The sequence below is a fragment of the Canis aureus genome, chromosome 30 (genome assembly GCF_053574225.1).
Source record: "Canis aureus isolate CA01 chromosome 30, VMU_Caureus_v.1.0, whole genome shotgun sequence".
Taxonomy (NCBI): Eukaryota; Metazoa; Chordata; class Mammalia; order Carnivora; family Canidae; genus Canis; species Canis aureus.
Genome location: NC_135640.1, coordinates 30,710,119 through 30,732,183, shown reverse-complemented (window position 1 = coordinate 30,732,183; position 22,065 = coordinate 30,710,119). Strand labels below are relative to the sequence as shown.

The 22,065-nt window shown below is 39.1% G+C and overlaps 1 protein-coding gene across 4 annotated transcripts in view; it reads left to right on the top strand.

Annotated features, from left to right (window-relative positions):
• Positions 1 to 529: 529 nt before the first annotated feature.
• The window catches only part of KRTAP11-1 (keratin associated protein 11-1), a 98,289-nt gene continuing 76,753 nt past the window's right edge, over positions 530 to 22,065 (top strand). For 2 of the 4 annotated variants that reach the window (XM_077878959.1, XM_077878958.1), the window contains exon 1: positions 530 to 620. The gene's annotated coding sequence lies outside the window, so the exon portion shown is untranslated. Of the gene's footprint in view, positions 621 to 13,026; positions 13,260 to 15,719; positions 15,836 to 22,065 lie in introns of those variants that run through there. The other 2 variants (XM_077878956.1, XM_077878957.1) reach the window with 2 other exon arrangements.

Below are 22,065 nucleotides of genomic sequence, written 5' to 3'. Positions count from 1 at the left end.
TGAGCATACAGCATATTTATTTAGAATTATAATTGCATTCCTTGGCAGAACCACACGAGCTGGTACAGGACGCTGGGGAGATCCTGGTATACATATTCCATTTATTTCTATCTCAGTTGGAATCAGTAGTGCAAATCACAAATAAGAAAAAAAAGCAATTTTACTAAATGTGTTAGTATGGGAAGATAGTTAAGTGTTGAAAAAGAGAATAGAACAATTGTTTGTAAGCAGGGGCAAGTGATATATATATTTCACATCGTGATCAATTTTTGATTCAGTAAAAAGTTGCTGCCTCTTCCATTATTGTTTCTGATGCCTCAATCTTTCATCCCTTCTGGAAGTGATTTTGTTCATCTCTCAGTTGAAAGTCTTCTTTAAACTTCTAAAATAGTATTGTTGGCAGTATTGTGTGTGTGTGTGTGTGTGTGTGTGTATAAGATTAATAAGGCAGAAATGGAATTAGTTCTTGTTTTCAGTGTTTCCTTGGTTACAGTGTTTAAATGTGCATTCCTTTTGCATTTTCAGGGTTTGCAAAGTGCACACCAAAGACTCCAGAGAAGACGTTGCCAGTTCATATCACAAATGTTGTTCTCTTGAAGCCCATGAGTGAGTGAAAGAAGGTAAGACCCTGTGTGAGGCCACAGAGTGGAAGGGACAGCCCTTGTAAAATTACCAAGTCCCAGAAGATGTTGCATGCAGCAAAGATATAAAATTAAAAAATGCTTCAATATCATGGGAAAATAATTTGATAAATCAGCATCAGGGAAGAATATTCTTAACATGTTATCCAGTTTACAAGTTTCTTTCATATATGAATATATTATAGTAATCTGAATATATACAGTTCTATGAGACAGGTAGAACCCAGTGTTCTTTTCACTACATTACACTACTGTGATGGTTGACAAAACCCTTCTCAAAGGCTTAACACTGACACACACACACACACACACACACACACCCCTACCTCTGCATTTCTTGTCTAAATGCTTTGACTGGAATGTACAACTTGCCCCAGTAAGAATGGCATGTTATAACAGGGAAATGATCTTTGTTGTTTAATCCAAAAAGATACTGGGGCAACACTGCATAAAATGTTAAAGAAAAGGAATACTTTCTTCCTCAGATAAGTACCCCTCAGGCATAAGCTGGGATGCTTACTAAACATTAGGATTTTTCTTTGTTGCCCAGACCTCTGAAGCAGACGGTAATTAAGCATACTAATATTTGAGTAGCACTGTCCTTGACTAACTTGCTCTTTGGTTGATATATGTATATATATATATATATCTCCCTTCCCTATTACCTACCATGTCCATTGAAGATACCAATGTTGCTATGGTAGAGATCAATTACAGACTTATTTTGCTGTGGGCACTTAGCCCATAACTCCTTCATGTTTAACTAGTGATAGGAAAAGGAATTATAGTCTGATCTAAAAAACCTGCAAAGGGTGCTGAGTTATGCCCTAGACATCCATGTGGCTGCATCCCCGTCTGTCTCTTGAGTGCATTCCACATAGAGGATGGAGGTCAGACTTTGATGGGGAGAGGGAAGATAAGAGGGAGTCTCAGAGAGACTCTGGTAATTATCTGGGGACTGAGATCTGTTTTGATTCCTATGTGTGCTTTTTGTAAGTGGTGTCCTTTTAGATAAAAAAGACAGATTTTCTTTTGTTTATGTGACTTATGTTTGGGATTATTGTTTTTTTTTTCTATTAGCAGTTCTGCTACTACTTTCGTATCAGATTACTCTCCATCTCTTGCCTCCCCTCTCCCTTGTTAACCAAACACTATCTTGCACAAGTTTCTGCTCTTTACATGAAAGCAAGTGTTAGAATCAGCCACAAGGAATGGAAAATGGTTGGTCTAAGTCAATCAAAGAGGATCTGTGTCCTTGTCAAAGATTGGTCCAGGCAAGGTCATGTGACATCATTCTGGTCAATGCCATACAAAGGGAAGTCTGTGGAGGGGGTTTCTGGAGAAATGTTTTCTTCATTCTCAAAAGCAGATGTTCATGAAGAAGCAGATATTTTCTGCTGCTGACATATTTCTTCCTGCATGTGTTGCTTGGAACTGTGGCTGTCATCTTGAGATAATAAAGGAACTAACCTGAGGAGACCATGCTAAGTATGACTGAGCGGAAACATAGAAGGAAACCTGGGTCCTTGTCAAGCTCATGGGGCTTCCTGATTGACTAAGCCTACAACCTCCTCATCTCAGGACCTCTTGTCATATGAAAATCGATTTTGATTCATGATCTGAGTTGGAAAGAAAATGGCACCTACTCACATTTGGAGTTCATGGACACAGCTCAGAAGTTTGAGGAGACAACTTGTACGTTAGCATGGAGATTCCAGGGCAGCATTTCCAAAAACTTAACGTGCATTTGAATCTGAGGAACTTGTTAAAGCACAGATCTGATTGAAGAGTTCTGGCCTCAGACCATAAATTCTACATTTTTTGTGTGGTCCCAGCAGATACCACTGCTATTAGTCTACAGACCACGATTCCAAACATTGGAGGCTAAAAACCCATTCAACTCAACTTTCCTCTACCAGGGTTCCATTTGGGTCAGGCCACCAAACATTGAGCCAATTACTATTCTGGAAAAAAAAAACACCAAACCCTTTTTTTTTTTTTTTTGGTAGAAAGTTTGAGATTGAGTTCTCTAGGATACAATACTGTAGAAATGCTATTTGACTCAGAGAATAGAAACCTGAGAAGTCTCATTTTGATTTTATGCTATCTTGTATCTGTGACAGAGACAAACTTCACCCCTCCTAAAAGGAGAAAGATTTTGAAAAAGTAATGCTCTTTTCCTTCTATGCATAAAGTGCAATAGGAAATGAGTGAGCACACGCCAGCAATTGAATGTAAATGTTTAGACAACCATAGCAAACCTAGAATAATGGATGTTTCAACTTTAAGAAAATATGTTGTCATTTAAACTCAGGGATAATGCCACCATCAGTCCCTGCAAGCAGCACCTTTTCTGAATAGTGGTGAGGGAATGACACAGAGTCATTTAATATGAAATCTGACTTGTCTCATGTAAGTTATGAGGGCATTGGACTGGTCAAGGGTGCAGATGCTGCTGTTAAGGAAAATGTGACTAATGTGTCTATATGAATCTTGAAAGTGTCACTTTAGTCTCAGGAATACTCTGGTTCAACTAAATTACAGTCCTTCAGTTTATTCATTAATTCATGGAACAAATATTGAGAATTTTCTATGTGCCAGATACTGTGCTAGGTGCTATAAAAAGCTATAAACAGATAAGTTCTCTAATCTTTAGGAATTTAAATACAAACAGTGAAAAACACTGACATGGAGGTACATTATAGTAAGTTATAGTGAAATTATAGTGAAGTTATAGTATAAGGCAGTCTGTGGATGTAGAAGCTGTGGGGTTCTGGAGAGTATTTGCCTCATCTAAAGGCACTCAACGGAAATGAAAATTAAACTCTGTCTCCCCATCGTATGCCTCACAGCACATCCGTGGCAGGATTTGGCTGATAGGTTTGTTATGTTTTGGTTACTCTTTTGGATTAATATTATTTTAAGGAGGAATATTCTGAAGTTAATACTATTTTGTTTGAGGCTAGGAGCATTAGGAGGCTTCAATCAGGAACTTGAGGGGCCTATTTTGGACCCTGTGATTACATTGGAGTCTAGAGATAAAATCGAGTGGTCAGAAACCTAAAACCTACATTGGATTCAGCAGATTGGCAAATGGTATCATGGCTGTAACTGGGGTCTTCAGATTTTAAGCTAACATTCCTACCCTCTACTTGCTTGGAAATAAATTTAATAACCAGCCTCTCATCACTGGAGTCACTTGGTAAAGCAAAAACCAACTTCTGTCTCAGAATGTTTTAGCATTCCCCCGGGTAATATGCAGGATTTCCTAAGTCTGGGTATCTGACTGTTCTGCTGGTAGGAGCATGGAGATGGGACCCAAATGTCAAAAGGGCTAAATCCTTCAGTGCATTTGAGAAGTGTTAGGGAGAAATTATAAGGCAAGTGTAGGAATGGACCTCCTCAGAAACAGTCTGTGGATACCTACAGTGTTAAATAGGTGATGGGGTTGAAAGAAGGCACCTGTGGTGATGAGCAGTGGGTGTTGTACGGAAATGTGGAATCACTGTATTGTATATCTGAAACTAATATTACACTGTATATTACCTAGCTGGAACTTAAATAAAAACTTAAAAAAAGAGAGACACTTGCAATAGTAATGTGATCTATTCATTCCACCGTGAGCTACCCTAAGGGATGTGTCTTTAGGGACTTGAATCTGGGAGAGATTGTAAAACGTACTGGAAAATTTTTTTTTTCTTTCTCATAAACTTTGGTAAAATTATCCATTGGAATACAGGCATATCTGATCTCCTGTGCAGTTGTAGGCACTAGGATATTAATCAAGTCCAGTAGGTTTTCACTATCTAAATCTGTCTCTGTTTTCACTGAAGTTGTCCCAGAAATCTGCAGGACCACAAGCCACAAAAAGAGGATCCATGCACTGCTGGAGAGTAGGGCTGCCAGATTTAGAAAATAAAAATATGAAACAGTCAAACTTGAATTCCAGAAAAATAATAATTTTTTTAGCATAAGTGCCTTCTACATACTTCATTAGACTTCGGGTCTTTGAACATTATTGTATTCTACAGAGTTCTGCCTAAGAGAAATTGTACCAGAAAGCCATTTGGAAATTGACTTTCACCTAATATGGGAATTAGCTATCAAGAAGTTCCTGGAATTATAATTACCCATTGTAAACCAGAAGCCTTTCCATCATTCATGTTCATAGAAGGAATAAACCTTTTATGCTACAGAGGGGCCTTTATGAAGGAGAGATGACCTGACTTGTAGAAAGTGTAGGAGTTAGTAATTAGGATGGTTTTATGACCTCCTTTCTCAGGAAAGAGGAGCAGTTGACAATTTGGCTTCTGATCCCCATTTACAAAAGGTGTCGGAAGTTACTGTTTTGAGGTTTGTAGCATTAACAATTTTGTAAGACTTCCAGAGTCTTTGTGATTCCTCATCTCTTTTATTTTAGTAATCTCTGATTTCCCAGAGCAACTGGCAGTGAAACCCTTAAAAAAATTAAAGAGTGGGTTTCTGGTCCAGGAAGCATGGCGAAGTAAATTAACTAAAAATTCGCTACTACGGTTTTCAGAAGTGTGGGGTAACATCTAATGCATATTATTCTAAATGCATAACTGAGAAAAGCAAGAAAATAAAATCTCAGGTGTTGGAAACTAAGCTAGAATGGGAAACCAGAGCAGAAAACATGTGAATTGCTGTGGCTGACTGAGTTGAGGCTGTCAGCTTTGATGTTACAGCATGGATTTTAACCCTTGTGAAGTGAAAGGGGATAAGTGTTGCTCCTTTGTGAGGTGGCTCTTACACATCTGCCCTAAGTTAGACACTTAAGTGACCCACCTGTGGACTAGAAAATTATTTCCCACTGGGACAAACAAAACACAAGGCATTTTTCCTGTTTGTTGGGTTCTTAGTAAGAAGTCAAAACTATAGATGTCAGCCTCCATCGTTTTGGGGTTTGAGTTTTATAACCACTGTAGTCTGAGACTTCAATTCTTCCACTATACAAGTGAGCAAAACAGATTTTGGTGGATATTTAAGCAATTTCCTCTGCATTATTCTTTTATATTTTAATAATTTCAGATTGTGGAAGGCCATTTTTATATAAGTTGCAAAACCCCTAGGCCATAAAGAGAATTGATTAATTTAGCTCTATAAATATAAAAAAATTATTATCTGGCAAAATCACCATGAAGAAAGTAAAAAGATATGATTAATCTGGGAAAAATAAAACTCATTCTGTTAGAGAAGGTTCTAACTCCCAGATGTATGAAGATGGCCTGAATCAAAACAAAAGAACTATGTCTATGTATTCTTCTAAGGGTTTTATAGTTTTAGTTCTTACATTTAGGTCTTTGATAATTTTCCGAGTTCATTTTTGTATATGGTGTGAGGTCGGGGTCCAACTTTATTCTTTTGCATGTGGATATTCATTTGTTACAGCACCATTTGTTGAAAAGGCTTTTATTTCCTCATTGAATTTTCTTGAAATCTTTGTCAAAAATAAATTGACTATAAATGTAAATATGTACTTTGGATACTCAATTTTATCAAATTGATCAATGTTTGCCCTTTTGCTAGTACCACACAGTCTTGATTATAGTAAGTTTGTAGTAAGTTTGAAATGAAGAATTATGAGTCTTCCAAATTTTCTTTTTATTTCTTTTTAACTGTTTTAGCTATTTTGGGCTCTGCACTTCTACATGCATTTTAGGATAGTCTTATTCATTGCTGCAAAAATATAGCTAAGAGTTTAGTAGGGATTGCATTGAATCTGTAGATTAATATGGGAAGTATTGCCATATTAACAATATTAAGTCTTTTGATTAATGGGCATGGAATGTCTTTCCATTTGTTTAGGTCTTTCATTTCTTTTAACTTTTTAAAGAAATTTTCAATGTAAAATTCTCACACTTCTAATGTTAATTTTATTCCTGTTTTATTCTTTTTTTTTTTTTTTTTGAGAGAGAGAGAGAGAGAGAGGGAAAGAGAGAGAGAGTGTAGGTAGGGGAAAGGAGCAGAAGGAGAGGAAGAGGTACAGAATCCCAAGTAGGCTCCATGCCCAGCGTGGAGCCCAACACAAGTCTTGATCTCACAACCTTGATATCATGACCTGAGCTGAAATCAGTAGTTCGACACTTAAATCTATTGAGCCACACAGGTCCCCCATTTTATTCTTTTTGGTATTATAATAAATGAAGTTGTTTTCTTTTCTTTTTTTTTTAAAGATTTTATTTATTTATTCATGAAAGACAGAAAGAGAGAGAGAGGCAGAGGGAGAAGCAGGCTCCATGCAGGGAGCCCAAGGTGGGACTCGATCCCCAGTCTCCAGGATCACGGCCTGAGCCAAAGGCAGGCGCCAAACCACTGAGCCACCCAGGGATCCCCTGTTGTTTTCTTAATTTCATTTTCTTAATAATAGCTTTCTTAATTTTTTATTGTAAAGGTGTATAAAACTTCAATTGATTTTTGTATATTAACCTTGTATCCTGCAAATGTGCTAGATTCATTTGTTAGCTTTACTAGTTCTTTGTGGATTTCTTAGGATTTTCCTCATACAAGATCACGTAGTTTACAAATAGAGATAGTTTTACTTCTTCCTTTGCTTATCTTTTTTTAATATTTATTTTTTTAAAATATTATTTTAATATTTTAATATTATTTTAAATGAGCAGAATTCATTTATTTGACAGGGAGAGAGAGAGAGAGAGAGAGAGAGAGCACACAAGTAGGGGGAGTGGCAGAGGCAGAGGCAGAAGTAAGCTCCCCACTGAGCAGGGAGCCCAGGATCATGACCTGAGCTGAAGGCAGGGGCTTAACTGACTGAGCCACCTAGGTGTCCCTCTTCTTCTTTTTCAGCTGGATAGCTTTTACTTATTTTTTACCCTGGCTAGACTCTCCAGTATAATGTTGGATAGAATGGCAAGCATAGATATCTTGTTTTGTTCCTGATCTTAGAGAAAAACACTTTTAGTCTTTATTAAGTATGATGTTAGTTATAGCTTTTTTGTAAATTTCCTTTATCAGGTGAAATTCTCTTCTATCCTTTGAAAGTTTTTTTTTAAATAATGGAAAATGTTAGATTCTGTCAAATGCTATTTTCTGTAGCTATTAAAGTGATCACGTGATTTCGTTCTTTATTAATATAGTATATAGCATTGGTTAATATTTGCATGTTGAACAAACCACGCATTCCTAGGATAAATCCCACTTGACCATGGTTTATAATCTTTTTAATATGCTATTGGACTTAGTTACTGGTATTTTGTTGATAATTTTTCATCTATATTCATTAGGGATATGGGTCTATAGTTTTCTTATAATGGTTTTGTCTAGTTTTGGTATTGGGATCTTCTATTCTTCATAAGAATTTGTGAAAGATTGGTGTTAATTCTTCTTAAACATTATGTAGAATTCACTAGCCATCTGGGCCTGGGCTTTTCTTTGTGGGAATTTTTTTGATTACTAATTGTTTCTTTACTTTTTTGTGTTTCTTCAGAGTTTTATTTCTTTTTTGGGTCAGTTTTAATCTTTTTATATGTCCAGGAACTTGGCCATTTTATGTAGGTCATCTAATTGGTTGTCATGTAACCATGATTAGCATCTTATTTTCACAAGCAGTTGTAAGAGTTGCTGAAGGTTGTAGTATGGGAACATATGATGAAGATAGTTATGGATTAGGGGAAAATAAGAAAGAACCCACCAAAATTGATTTGTCTATAAGAGATAGGGGGAAAAGTGTAACTATGATATTTAAGAATGTTTTGGAATAAATATGGTGCTCACATGCAGATGCCATGCAGTTGTACAGGTGTATCAGTTGCCCAGTCTACATCCATGGGAAGTGAGCTTACTTTCATTCTGATTGGTTAGTGCCTGCACTGTACCAATCTTAAATTTTTAAAATATGACTCTTGGATAAATACTAGAAGCAAATGTAGGATAATTAGAATAATAGTAATGTTCATTTAATAGAATGCTTAATTCTAGAGTATGTGATGTGAAGAACTAGACATTATGAATTCTCTGCTGGACAAAATGAGAATGCACAAAAAGTTAGACCATTGATAGTCAGAAGTAGGAGAAGCTATTGCTAGAAACTAGAGCAATAAGGAGCATTTAGAATAGGTAGTCTTGTTAAAGGAGAAAATAAACAGTGACTAGAAAATTAAATCTTTTAGAACTTCAGAGAAATAAATGTAAGATGGTAAATTAGTTTAGAGTAGATATAATGGAGATAGCAGAGTTGATTCTTGTTTTATATATTGATGAGCTTTCCCAAGTAGGGTTTTCCCTTATGTGTGACACTTAGAATTACAGAAGGGACATCTGAGGTCATGCAACTCCTCCATCTCTGATGAACAATATATGTTTGTAGTTATAAATACCAGCTCCTGACTTCCACACTTTCCATACTGTGTAAGGCAATGTGCTTCTGGTTCTCACCTGTGGTTGAAGGATCTGTTAGCCTTTTTGCTTTATGTTTAATATTTCTTGAGGCCTTCCAAGGAAAAAGCCATCTTTGCTGTGATTTCTATATAAGATTAACATATCAATTATATTCTTAGACTGGATTTAAGACAGCTAAGAAAATGATCCCAAAGCATTTTGTGATTGGTCCACTTCCTAGGATACCTTACTTGTCTTAAATCTTGAAAAATTGAGCTACTCCATGTAACTTAAGTTTTCCCAAATGTTATTTAAGTATCATACTTTTTAATTTTAAGCATCTTAAACAGCATCTTTCTGAAATCTGTTACACTTCTCAGCCTTGTTGAATAGAATATATAGGACATGATTTTATCTTTTTTTCAGAAGAAAAAAGATTTTTTTATGATTATATAAAATATTTTTTATGATTATATAAAAATTTTTTTATTGTTCACACCACTTAAAAGATTGTATACTATTCACTTGCATGAAAATTTATAACTTACCAAAGAGTTTTTTTTATTGTTGGTTGATAAATCTATTTCAACTTTTTTCCCTCCTTTTCATGAATGCTATCATGATGAGCACCTTTATATAGGCTATTATTAAGCACATATATTATGTGGTGTTACTTAAAATCTGGTGTCTTTCAAGGTCACTGAAGAACATGGGGTTACTTGGCATTACCCTAAAGGTATAGTTAATTATGCTTTTATTCTCATAATTTCCTATTTTAATGGTTTTCTTTTCTCCCTTGATGTCAGACTGTTCCTCCCTCCAAATGTTCCTGTTTTCTTAACATTTATCTCCTGAATTCTATTTTTTCATATTTCAAATTAGTTGTAAAATGGGAAACCAGGTAACTGAGTATGATATACTTGCATATGAAGAAAGGTAGGTATAGTGTAAGGAGAAAATTACTCATGTTTTATTAAATAGAATTATTTACCCAGACTAGAAAAAAATTTTTAAAACAAAACTTCTGGTTTGTTGGATGAGGTTCTTGTTACTTGACAAAATAAAAAAAAAAATCTAAAAATAATAAGAAGGTTTCAGTTGAGGCATGCCCCTGGTCACAAGAAAGTCCGTTGAGATTTGTGAGTGAGGAGAAATATCTTATTTTTATGACCTGGTGAAGTGGTGTGAATCCAGGAGGGTTTAGGAAGAAGGGAAGCATTAGAATTTATGGATTTGAGGAGATTGGGATGATCTGCTTGGTTGCACTCTGGCACTGCTCACTCCCTAGATGTATAAACTGCCACCTGATTTAATGTGTTGTTGAATAGTCATTTCATCTAGGGCTCCATGACATTTGTTCCATGACACACAGGCCTCTATCTGATCTATTTGGAATGTAATATATTATCAGTCATGGCGGCTAATGCTAATTGCTGAATATCAAAGCTTATAAGCTAGCTTCCACTTCCTAGGTGATTATCCCAGCAGTTCACAAGGGAAAGTACAAATGTACAAATCATTATACATGACTTTGAACTCCCTTGCAAAAACCCTGGGGTAGTATTTTTGAAGTAGATTTGGCTGAATACAGGGCACAGAATTGCCAAATGTAAATTTTAAGATTGGATGCCAGGGGGTTTCTTACATGGCTAATGACACCTAGAAAGCTTTTCCATGAGAAACCAGGATCTATCTTCTAGAATAGAGTTGACCAATAAGGCAGGCTGGGATGGCCAGAGAGTTCATATGAGGCTGTCTCTTGTCCTCGGTAGACCCTGTGTTTGGCAATCTCTGTTTTACCCCAAGACGCCCCTAAATTCATTTGGGTGGGGATATGAAATATGACATCTCTGAGTGAAAATGATACGAGAAAATGTTATATAATATGAGAAGACAGCTTTTGAACTATTTTACTAAATGTGAAACTCACACATATACAGAGACACACACACAAACAGACAACACACACACATACACACTCACACACACCAAACCAGAAGATCTGAGTTTTAGTCCTGGCTATAGCAATCATTTATTCTTTGATCTTAAGTCACTTAACTTCTCTGTGTCTCATCTATGAAATAAATTGGAATAGATAATGGGCAATAGTTCAGTTTATAATAGATTAGAAACAGTGTGCTAACTAGGGAGTAGGTGAAGTCGTTATAGCAAAAAGATGTTACTGGACTTCCTTTAAAAATTATGGGGGCACCTGAGAAGCTCAGCTGATAAACTGTCTGACTCTTGGTTTTGTCTCAGGTCATGATCTCAGGGTCATGAGATGGAGTCCTGCATTGGGCTCTACGTTCAGGAGGGAGTCTGTTTCCCACACCCCATCCCCGGGCTCATGCTCTTTCTCTCTCTAACAAATGAATAAATCTTTAAAAAATTATGTAAAAGCTTTGATTTCCCCAAACTATATTTCATAAAATTTCATAGTACTCGCTAGAGTGGTCAGTCTAACAGAATGCAATGATAAGATATTCTTTATTGACTTTGTGTTCATCCATTCTTTTTTGATTCTATATAAAATAATTATATTCACAGATTCACTTATCTTAGTACATACAGATTTACAATCCATACTCATGTTAAGGTTCTGCTCACCTTTTGTGTTTACATTATTTTGAATTCCATCATTCATAGTCCTTTAAAAATATCTACTTATGCACTTAAAGGACCCTCCTTTGAGTCAGTGGTACATGTACTTTAATTGGGAGAAAAATGTAACCTAATGGTAATGATTAAAATAAAAAATTTACCCTCAAATATAAGCTAAGGATAGGAACCCCACACCTGAGATAAACTGCATCTTGTTAACTAAATCTAATCTGGAGCATAGTGACCAAACTGGTCCTTGCAGGGTATGCATAACCTTTGAAAAAATGACAATTAAGAAATTAATGAGATGTCTGTTGAAATCCTAAATACATTTACATTCAAATTTGTAAAACATAGTTGAACAAAAGAGGATCATTGCCTTTCTCCTCTGAAATCATCCCTTTATCCACCATAGTCTGGTTAAGAAACACCGGTCTTCACACAATATCTTGAGACAAACAAGAAGCTGCATTGAAGGCACTGCTACAGGTCACATGGTTGAGTCCCACATAAACCAGTGGTTCTCAAACATAGCTGGATGGTGGAACCCTGGGGGAGCTTCTAAAACATATGGATTCCTGGACCTTATTCCTATCTTCTGAGTTCGAATCTTGGGTTGCTGGGTCTAGAAATTGGTACTTTTTTAGAGCTAGCCTAGCCCTTAGCTGCACAGAAAGATGGGCATACACATTATTTTGAAAATTCTATAGGAACTTTTTAGTTTCCTCAGATATCTTTGGTAGCATGATTTCAAACGTAACAACTCTTATAGTTTGGAAATTCATTTTCAGATCTAACCCATGTACTTCAAGCTCAGATTAAGTCTATTTTGTTTTGGAGACTAAAGAACAACTGAATATATTCAGGCATCCTTTGCATATGGGAGCCTGACAAGCCTCACTATTTCTTTTGTTTAGATAGCTAGTTTTATTTCCTTTACTGTACTTTTTGCATATCATTTCTATTTCCTAACTTTTAAATTATTTAATATTCTCTTTCAATGCCCATTCTTCTCCAGCTGGAGAGAAACAGGGAGTGTAGAATAAGCAAGAGACAGGACTCAGAAAGCCTTCCATGTGTAAGTTGCTAGGTATCTTACCCTTGTCAAGTCATTCATTTAATCATTCATTCTTTTGAAAAATATAAATTGGCTAGCTATTGCTAAATAATGAACAACCACAAAAAAAAAAAATCTCAGTAGCAGATAATGAATGTATTTGGCTTACATATCCATGGTGTCTGTTGATCTCTGCTGAGTTTGTTCATTTTCCTGTGGGTTGGTTCAAGGTTACCCATGAATGCTGGGTCCAGCTAATGTGGTCCTACAATACACATCTCTTGTACTCCTGCCTGGCCCAGTAGACTGACCTGGACATGTTCTTCTCATGGAGATGATAGCGGGACAAAAGATTAATGGAATTATACATTGTCTTCCAGCATTTGGAACTGGTAATGAAACAATAATTTAATTTGCCACAAGTGTCTACCATAAATGTCTTCCAGGGCCATTTCTTTTTTTATCTTTTGTAAAATTGAGACAGTGATGCCTGCTTTTGATTCCCAACCTTGGAAGTTTTTTGGATGAAATCTGAAACTGGTTCCTGTATGCAGAAGACAGAGAGAGGCCAAAGAAAGAGACCACTGCAGATCCATAGGTAGCAGGTGGGTTTTTTTGTTTGTTTTTTTGCTTGTTTTTTTTTTTGTTTGTTTGTTTGTTTGTTTTTGTTTACAGAGAGGGCAGAGAGGAAGACAGAGAAAGGGAGAGAAAGGAGGGACAGAGGGAGAGAGAGAATCCTAAGCAGACCTGTGCCCAGGACAGAGCCCAATGCAGGGCTGGATCTCACAACACTGAGATCATGACCTGACCCCTGACCCAAAATAAAGAGTCAACACTTAACTGACTGAGCCACCCAGATGCCCCTATAGGTGGTATATTTAGTAAGTAAGGAAGCTGACACATGAGGGTTATTTTGGGGGCTGCAAGATGAGTAGATGTCAGTACCCACCTGCCAGATCTTAAGTTTATATAGAGGACTTAATGGGGTTAATTCATGTACACGGGGCAGATGGACTCAATAACACATTATTCTCTCAAGGCTGCATCTTTGAAAATGGCTCCAGCTATGGGGATGGTGGGTAGAGCATCCATTCCAAGGACAGGGGCCAGGGTGAGGAGCCTGTGATTGCCTGTGTGCAGCTCTAGGGTCAACTAGAGGTCATGTCCTCTCGATGTCCTCCTTCAATACCTACTTTGGGAACTTCATCGTTTTGTAATAGGATTGAATGCGATGTTAAATAGCTTAGTCAGCTTTTTTACCATGGAATCTTTGGGCTTTCCAGACCTGGTTTTCAGCAGAGCCTACTAAGGACAGTGGAGGGAGGGCAAAGCTGCCAGACACTAGGTAGATAATGGTCAGGATGGAGGCTTCTGACTTCATGGAACTTATAGACAGACATGCATCAGAGAGTCATAAATGAAACGCGCACACACAATTTAAGGTGCCAGGAGAGTATATATTGGGAGTGATTAACCTCCCAACACAGAGAGGTCAGACAGGTGTTCTCCAGGCCATTGAGATAGAGATGAGCCCTTAGAGTTAACTAAGACCTCACTTAATCAAAAAGGTTGTGCTGGGGAGGGGATTGGGAGCCTAGGAACATGGCCAAAACTGATAGGTGAGAGGGACTTACAAGGCATGAGGCCAGGCAGGTGAGGCGGGGAGGAATTTGAGGGACATAGATGGGCACTTTTGTCCTGTAGCGTGAATCCTAATGGGCTGTTTTCTAGACTGCATGCTGAGGTGCTCTGGGATGCCGTGATGAATTCACAGGGGTGTCGTGTTTTAAAATCTTGAGGGAAACAGCAACCTCTGTTGGACACCATGTGAACTACTACTCTAACTTGCCTGCACCTAATTATTTGATAAATGGAGCAACTAGGTATTCTTTCTGGCCTAGGGGCTCTGGGGAAAAAATGCTGGGACATAAAGTCACTGTGAGCTGAGCAATTTGGGAACCTGTCCTAAGGGTGACCTGTAGCCATAGAGGGTGACTTTTGTTCTAAAGAGGATGCTGATAAGATTTGCATATGGAAAAGAGGACTCCAACTAAAGGTGGGGAGTGGCTTAAGGGGAGCTGATACAGAGCTGATGTGGAAGCACAGGGATAATGAGACAGAAATAAGAATGAGTCTGGCCTGGGAGGCCCTGAAAGCCAGGTCAAGGGTACCCTTGGCTCTTCCTCTATGGTCCAACACATAGGTTCTAATCCTTATTTGACCTGCACAGAGCATGTGTCCTAATGTTTTTTTTTTTTTTTTTCAAATGGGAAACTTTGTCTTGGGTGTTTTTTCCTAGATATAACCTGAAGTTGAGTCTAATTGGCCTATAATAGGCTTGCAGAAAGTTCTGAGTTGGTGCAAGTTCCTATACCCTATGCACAGTCTTCCTTTACCCATAGTAAGGAAAAGGACATGAGATATATGACATATTCCAGACCAGATCACATGAATTGAAATTCCAGCTCTGCTACTTACAAATTCTGTCACCCTTGGGATGTCATTATGCTCTCCTGCCTCATGCACTTCACAATTGCAAAGATTAGAAGACAGCCACATGAATTGCTGAGAGCAGAGTCTGGCACACTGTTAAGATTTTGCAAACATTAGCTATTGTCATTGTTAGAATCATGCTTACCTCCCCTGGATACTTAGGTCTCATAAAAATTCCAGAGGCATATAGGGGTGCCTGGGTGGCTCAGTTGGTTAAGCATCTGACTCTTTATTTTGGCTCAGGTCATGATCTCAGGGTCATGGGACCAAGCCCCGCATTGGGCTCCATGGTGGATATGTATCCTGCTTGGGATTTTCTCTCTACCTTTCCTTCTACCCAACCCCTCGCTGTCTCTCTCTCTCAAAAAGAAAACAACAACAACAAAAACAACAAAAACAAAACAAAACAAAACAAAACCAGAGGCATATAATACCACGTACAATCTCATCCACAAATGAGAAATAATAGTTGGAATGGGTATAACAAGATTAGAGTACCGTGTTATGGATTTTGATACCAGTGATCTGGGATGCCTTTCTTCTAGGTCAGGTTGGAGCAGATTCTTCTTGAGTTTGTGGTGCTCACACACCATACTGTGGTAGAGGTGGCCATCAAGACTCCATGTTCACTGCAGTGTAGGCTACAGGTTTGGGCATTTTCATCTGGGCAGCCAGTTTGCTCAGCTTTGTAAGTATGAGACCATGAAAAATCACGTCTGTTGTTTTTTTTGGGACAAACACATTATTGCGTTGCTTTTGATCTGTGAGATTACAAAGGATGCTGTACTGTGTCCATGTAGTTAAATTAGGTAATTGTGATGAGTGGGAAACACCAGGCTCCTCACATTCTGTATAAGGTTGAACAGGGATTGATTTGAATTTTACCCAAGCATCTTTACTTCCATCAATCCTTCCCCCAAACCTCTTTAAATAAAGGGAAAACAAAATAAATTTCTTGATACAAAAAGGATAGTAAAAATGCTTTAAGAATAAATCCTTACAATTGTTCCTAATATTTAGATACATAAAAGATGTCAGATAAGACAGAGTCTCAATATATTCTGGTCACAACTGGTGGGTTGAAGACTCGCTTTTCACTGTTCTTTGTTCATGACCTTGTGACCAAGATTAAATAGTGTGAGAGTCAGCAAATGCCAAGGGTGACATTTTGAGCGGGTTGGCCTGCCAGTGAAGTGCCGTAGCGCGTCTCTTCACACTGTGCAGCTCCTCTCAGCCTCGGCCAGCTGCTTGGCTGTTAGATGTTTTTCTTGTGAAAAAACCAAACAAACAAGCCTGACCCTTAGAATGGTAAATAGGAACAGGCAATCACTGAAAACACAGCTAAAAAGAGAAACCATTTGAACAAATTCCAAGAGAACAAATGGCCTTGGACATATTCTCCTCACATATGGAATGAAGAGAATTATGTTTTTAGAGTAATGGTTCTTAACCCTGGGGCACATGTTAGAATCATCTAGGACTCTTACAGAGCACCAGTCCTGGAGCCATAGTGCTATGAAGTCAAGGGATGGGAATGGAGGAATGGGAGGGGGAACAGGGGCACCATGTTCTACTGTAACTAGGGTTGGGTGCCCCCTCCTGATACAGGAATGTTTATGGAAGTAAGTAGTAACAGACGATCGAGAATCCTGAGATCTCCAAAATAGAGGGGCTGTATTTAGCATCTTGGAGTCTAAATCCTTATTCAGCCGATCATTACCCGAGTTACTTTGGGAAATTGTCCAACATCTGTTAGCTTCAATTTCCTCCTCCAAAAAATGATAATGATTGGCATGAGAATGCCTATTCCAACAGGTTTTTGGAGATGCCCATGAGATGTGGCCAGGCAAGTCTCTGTCCCCACCCCCACCCCCCTCATATTTACCACAAAGCAGGACTCTGGCATTTTCTGTACATTGTTGCACACCCCAAAGCAAATCTAAAGTCACACAGCATTAGCAAGGGGGGAAAGATTTTGCTGACAGCCTCCCAGAGGGTAAGAATGATGTGGGAAACAAAAGAAAAAGAAAAATTAAATTTCCTTACTACCTACAGCCCACTGACAAGTCCTTGAAATAGGCAGAGTGACCTTCCTCTAGAAACTCAGCTGCCTTCAAGTTAATACTTTGCTAAGGGCAAAAGGCAATCTTAGCCCAACCCCCGGGATCCTGTAAGTCTACTTTAACATATAAAAATTCCTTTGGAAACTTCCTTTATCTCCCCTCCTCCACCCCAGAAATGTGCTGGCAATCATCCTCCAAGGATACGACCCACTGATATACCTCTGAAGGGTCTCATGACTCAGGTTTTATTAGACAATAATATCTAACCTTCTCCCAACAATAACTAGCCTCCTCCAGATCCTGGAAACCTTGCCTCCAAATTCCCTAGAGACTTAGGCTATCCCTAACCTCCTCTTAACTTGAAAGGATATAATGGGCCACTCCTCATGACCCCAGGGCAGCTCTTTCTGCCCAGGGGTCCTGTCCCCATGCTTTAATAAAACCACCTTTTTGCACCAAAGATGTCTCAATAATTACTGATCCTAGGCTTCTAACTCTAACATCTTTCCTGCATCAAGAAGACATGGCTTTCGTCTTCTTCATGTAGCAAAACTTAACAGTAACTTCTCTCTGACCTCTCTGACCTTCTCCAAATCCCACAGCTGTCCCACCTCCTCAAATGTCCCTCCTCCAGGAGATCCCAGTCTGTTTGGAAGCCTCATGGCTATCTGCTCTGTACCCCCCCTCCCCACAGCCCAGGTAGCTGGCTATGTGGTTGTTGGCCTAGAGTAGAAGAAATGTGAGGTACAATCTGAGAAAGTGGAAGGCCTGGAAGTTTCCTCCTTCTATTTCTTAAAAGTTTGGGAGACTGAGGGACATGGAGAACACATTTTTCCTGTAGGGTGTGGTTTCTCAGCAGAGGCACTGTTGATATTTTGGAGTAGATAATTATTTGTTTTGTGGGGGATGTCCTGTGTGTTTGTATTGGTTTTCTATGGCCATATAATGAATTACTACAAACCTAGTGGCTTTAAACCACATCCATTTATTATCTCACAGTTTCTGTGAGTCAGAAGTGCATATGGCTGGGTGCTCTTCTCTGGGTCTCACAACGCTGCTTGGGACAATGCTCACCTGAGGCTCTGTGGCCTCACGGTTGTAGGGCAGTGGCCTCTACTTCTTCCTGGCTGTTGAACGGGGCTTGCTCTCAGCTCCTTGAAGCCGGGGGCAGTTCCTGCCTGATGGGTCCCTCCATGGGCTGTTCTCAACACAGATGTTTGCTCCTTCCAGGCCAGTAAAAGCATGTCAGCTGCAGCTCCAGACCCACATGGATATTCTCCCCTTTGCTCAATTCAAAGTCAGTTGATTAGGGATGTTCATGCAAAAAATTCCTTGTGCTATATCAAGAAACAATCATAGGAACCATGTCCTATCATATTTGTGGGTTTCCTCCTAGTTAAGTGGAGGGACTGATGTAGGACATATGTAGCAGCAGATGGAAGTGGTGTCCACCACAGCATTCTAGAATGTTCAGCAGCATCTTTAGCCTCTGCTCCCTAGATGTGAGAGCAAACCCTTTCCCTTTCCAAGTTATGACAATGAGAATGTCTCTAGACATTGTCAAATGTCCCCTGAGAAACAAAAATACCACTATCATGGAGTCTAAAATGAAATTACCTCAAAGATTTCCTCTTCACCAACCCAGGACAGACTAGCAAAGCGAAAGCATATAGAGATGCAAATGGGTTGAGCTTTCCTGAAGCATTCGTGGCAGGCACAACACTCATAACCTCTTCTATGCACCCACCTCTACTGGAAGGGAACCAAGAGCCAGTCAGCCTGCTGGGTGGGGCAATGCCAGACTGCACCTGAGGCCAGATACTGCCTGGAGAGCACTAGAGACTCCAAAGTCTTAGGGAGTGAGATGGTTCAAAAGTCCCATAAGGTAGTGGTCAAAGCAAGAGGAATGAGACTTTAGATCACACCAGCCACCAAATCCAGCCATGCGTGCCAACAGGAGGACTAGGAACATTGGCCTAGAGACCACAGGAGCCAGAAGACTCCTTCACCCCATTGCCAAAAAGTCACATGAGCCACCCATCTTCAAGAGAGTGATGCTGAGACACAGCACTATAGTTAAAGAGGCTGAGAAATCCAAGAGATGTGATTTAAACCGGCTTTGATAGGGATTGGACCCTGAACAGACTAACCAAAAAGAGACAATTTCAACCAGAAAAGACCAAAATGTTGATTGGCTGTTCTGATTTGTGCCTTTGTGCACACAAACATCATTTAGAAGCATAGGGGGTAATAAGGAATAGGGGGCTTTTAGTGAAGAAATGCTGACATGCATTTTTTTCTGAAGTTTTATGTGTAGTGTGAGTAACTTGTGACCCTGTAACAGTGTGATAAGTATTGTTAGAAGAAAAGTTCTGTGTAATAAACAATAGAGAGATAATGCTCATTGAGTTTTTTTTTTTTTTTTTTTTAAGATTTTGTTTATTCATGAGAGACACAGAGAGAGAGAGACAGAGGGAGGAATATGCTCCTCACAGGGAGCTGGATGTAGAGCTCAATCCCCAGATCTGGGATCATCTAAGCTGAAGGCAGACTCAACCACTGAGCCATTCACGCATCCCTGCTCATTAAGATTTGATACCATTGCTTTGTATTAATCCGGCATCCTTCCAGTTGAAAATAACAGAAAACACACTAACAATAGCTGAAACAAGTGGCTTCCAAGTTTAGTTGCATCAGAATCACCTGGAGGACTTGGTAAAGCATGGAATTCTGGGCTCCACTGTCAGAGTCTCTCATTCAGTAAGCCTGGGGTGATGCCCAGAAATTTGTATGTCTAGCAAGTTCCCAGGTGTTGCTGATGCTGGTCTAGATACTTAATTTTCAGAACCACTGGCTTAACTCATTGGACATTCATGGTTTAATTAGCAAGAAGCTGCAGACAAGTGATTCTCAGAGTTGGCTTATCAGCTCAGTGATGCATTGGGGACCCAGCTTCTTTCTATGTTTTGAGTCCACCAGGCTTCATGTGCTAACTTTTCATGTCACGCATATCCTGTGACCGTTACAACACAGCTGCTGCTGTGCCATCATGTGGTCATCACACTCTTACCTGGCCTTCAAAGGCAGGAAGAGGGGAAAGGAAATGGGAAAAACCCATAAATATTTTTCAGGCTAGTTCCCTGGATACATGTGTAATTGGAGATAGCTAATGAGGCCATTTTAGGACTGGCACATTATCACACCTTGGGCATGTTTTCCTTGTCAGAGAGGGTAAAAATTGGGTTATTAGTTGATCTATGGTCATGTTGCTTTTATGGAAGCCACATTTACCTCCCCTGCTATTGTTTTGGAATTATGAACTATTGATATCCTTGAAGGAACTGACCCTGTCAATGGCTTCCCATAAGTTAGAGTCTTTGGATCTTTTTAATATAGCCTTGAGAACATCCTTGAAATGCTATTTCTGTCCTTATCTTGAACAGACATTGATTGAATTGGGAAAATAAAACCTCTTTGAGAAAACCTCTTGATACATGTACTAAATTTTATCATATGCCATATCTTAATATCTCATGTTTTTAAATCAGAAAGTCTTTGGCTTGTTTTGGTTTTGCTTCTGATTTTTCTTATCAAAACACTGTAAACATTTTTCTCTTAATCTGATCAAAACTGGCTAAGTCTGAAATTATAAATAATTCTTGTTTTTATATGTTTGGGATGTCATAAAATTGTGCTGTAGGCAGAATGCTATGGACTGAGAAGATAAGTCTGCTTGAAAGGGAAGGAAATATATGGTCTCTGAACTCCATCATTTCCTTAAAGGAAAAACTGACCTGTGCCTTTAAGATTCTGATTAATTCATAGGCTTCTGTTCAAAAATTTCAAGGGGGAAATGTGTCTTTGGGTTGGGTGTTTTGCTTCCTAGTTTGGGTTACTGCCAACTGGAGAAAATGCTGTTCTAGCAGTTTATAGGCCAACTGGAAGCACAGGATCTGTGCACTCTCCTGGGAAAGTATTGTCTTGAAATTCCCAGGGGTTGGTGTACATTGAAGCTAAGAGATTGACAGGAACATCTGGCTGGAACTGGTGTGTGTTTCTCTGCTGGGGGAGCCCAGCTAAGCTGGAGCCAAGTAGTATGTGCTCTTAAGGTGCTTACATGGGACCCCTGAGTTGGCAGTGGCTTTGTCTGGGGGCCACTGAGGCAGGGACTGTGCTTGATTCCAGCCAGATTTCTTTCTGTGCTCTCAGGACACTTACCGGCAATGTTTCTTTAATGGGCCCATTGCATCTCCTAAATTGGGAGTGGGAAGGCTACTTCTGAAGATGGACTGGGAACTTGGCTTCTCATTTCCAGTTAAAGTCTCTGCTTCTCAACCTAATGCAAACTCACAGACAAGGTGTGTCTCCTCTTCTCTTGTTTTATTAGCTCCTGTGGTTAAAGACATTGGCTATTGATTGAAACGATAGGAAAGAGGACAAGACCCTCAAACTTACAGACTGGTGGAGAAACTTGGTATGGGAGATTTGTAGATTAGAAGCAGGAAGGGTGGTGGGGAGACTTCTCTGGTGGAAATCAGGAGGAATGAGTCAAGAGTAGCATTCTTTCTAAATTGTATTTGTGGAATTTGAATCACAGGGGTGTTCTTTTAAAACAAAACAAAACAAAAAGAAACCCACAAAGGATCTTTGACCCCTGTTTCAGATTAATTGGATCAAAATGTGGGGGGTAGAGAGGAATATCTTACAGGCTGAATTGTGTCCTCCCAGAATTCATATGTCAATGCCAGCCCTGATCCCCAGGACCTCAGGATCTGATTGTATTTGGAAATGGGGTCTGCAGAGAGGGAAATGAATTAAAATGAAACCATTAGTGTGGGCCCTAATCAAAGTGATC